Here is a 1,898-nt window from a genome sequence, read left to right as displayed (position 1 = left end):
CCAGACAGTGCCGGCTGGCGACCCCCAGGAGGAGGGCCTTCTCGGTTGGAGCTCCCACCCTATGGAACGAACTACCCCCAGAGATCCGGGTGATTCCGGATCTCCCCTCCTTCCGCCGCGCCCTCAAGACATGGCTATTTAAACTGGCAGGACTGGCCTAAGGGTTATTTTTAACTTGGTTTTATAATAATTTTTTTTTAAAAAAAAAAATTAAATTATAAAGGCCTTATAATAATATTTTATTTTAATTAACTTTTTAACGTTAGTATTTTTGTAGTCATGTACCTGTTTTTAAAAAGGCTGTAAGCCGCCCTGAGTCTGCAGGGAGAAGGGCGGGGTAGAAATTTAAATAATAATAAATAAATAAATAAATAAATAAATAAATAAGGAACAGTTGCTGGAATTGGGTATGTCTAGTTTAATGAAGAGAAGGACGAGGGGGGACATGATAGCAGTGTTCCAATATCTCAGGGGCTGCCACAAAGAAAAGGGTGTCAAGCTATTTTCCAAGGCGCCTGAAGGCAGAACAAGAAGCAACGGGTGGAAACTAAGCAAGGAGAGAAGCAACCTAGAACTAAGGAGAAACTTCCTGACAGTTAGAACAATTAACCAGTGGAACAACCTGCCTCCAGAAGCGGTGAATGCTCCAACACTGGAGGTTTTTAAGAAGAGACTGGACAACCACCTGTCTGAAATGGTATAGGGTTTCCTGCCTGAGCAGGGGGTTGGACTAGATGACCTCCAAGGTCCCTTCCAACTCTACTATTATTATTATTATTACTACTACCTGCCTTTGGTTATGAAAAAGTGGTAGCTTCTTCAAAGGTTGTTCTATTGTATTATAATTAATGCCTGCAAACAGAATATTATTAAAGCAGCTATTAAGGCCAAAAAGGGTGTTTTAAAACTGCAAAAAAACCCAATGTGTGCTTTACAAGAAAGCTGACCTTTTAAGAGTAGATTCTACAGAGAAGTGTTCAAAAAGTCTGAAGGCAAAGACAGCTTGCAATACTAATGTTTATATTTATTGCTATCTTTCATTTCAAGAAGGCCTTCAAGAACTGCAGGTCAATCGCCAGTTGGAAAGCAGTATGAATGAATTATTTATCAAAAAAGATTCTTGGGCTTGTGAGGAGTTATACAGTGAACTGCATGCTCCAAATTAAGACTTATTAAAATAAAGTTGGAAGAAACAACTATTTGCATAAAAAAACAGGTTTATTTCTTAAATATAGAAGACTTTTTAACAATTCCTGAAAGCTGACTTGACAGGAACAAGAGTCACTATAAAATTTGCACATTTTTTAAACTCATTTTTTTTCCAATTTCACCATCCCTCTCTGTCTTTCTCCACAAAGATAGAGGTACGTTCTGGAACTTACGTTTTATTATTATATGGTTTATTTTCACAGATTTCAGGTGATAGGTAATATGGTGTTCCTACACAGGTACTAGCAAATTCCATCGTGCTAAAGAAAATAGCAAACAGAAAAAAATATTTTTTTCTTTGAAAATAATGTGATTAATGAAACTATCTAGAGAAATCACAAAAGACATTATTATTTGAAAGGCCCTACAGGTGAGTCCATTCAAGGCCTCATTGAGATAGCAAGGTCTAAATCAGACATGTCAAACTCGCGACATCACGTGACGTCGCACAACGTATCAGGCCGGTTTTGCCATTGCCAGCAATGGGGTAGGCGTGGCTTCCAGATGACGCGTCCGGCCCACGGGCCGGCAGTTTGACACCCCTGGTCTAAATAATTTACAAGTAACCATGATTTCAATTTCTGGTTTAGAGCATATTAAAGAGTTTCCCAATTTCAAATGTACAGGTAATGGGAAACCACTGTTTGAAAATGCACTGTTTCTACTTTCTTTTCTCATGTACAAAGGAA

The 1,898-nt window shown here is 38.5% G+C and overlaps 1 long non-coding RNA gene across 1 annotated transcript in view; it reads right to left on the bottom strand.

Annotated features, from left to right (window-relative positions):
• Window positions 1-1,397, bottom strand: part of LOC107301500 — a 6,103-nt gene extending 4,706 nt beyond the window's left edge. Inside the window, exon 1 of the long non-coding RNA XR_001549300.1 lies at window positions 1,383-1,397. This is a non-coding gene — a long non-coding RNA (uncharacterized LOC107301500). The remainder of the gene's footprint in view (window positions 1-1,382) is intronic.
• Between the last annotated feature and the right edge of the window lie 501 nt (window positions 1,398-1,898).

The sequence above is a fragment of the Protobothrops mucrosquamatus genome, unplaced genomic scaffold (assembly GCF_001527695.2).
Source record: "Protobothrops mucrosquamatus isolate PMUCROS unplaced genomic scaffold, P.Mucros_1.0 scaffold13594, whole genome shotgun sequence".
NCBI classification, from domain to species: Eukaryota; Metazoa; Chordata; class Lepidosauria; order Squamata; family Viperidae; genus Protobothrops; species Protobothrops mucrosquamatus.
Note: the sequence above shows the minus strand (reverse complement) of the source record. Positions and strands in the feature narration are given on the sequence as shown.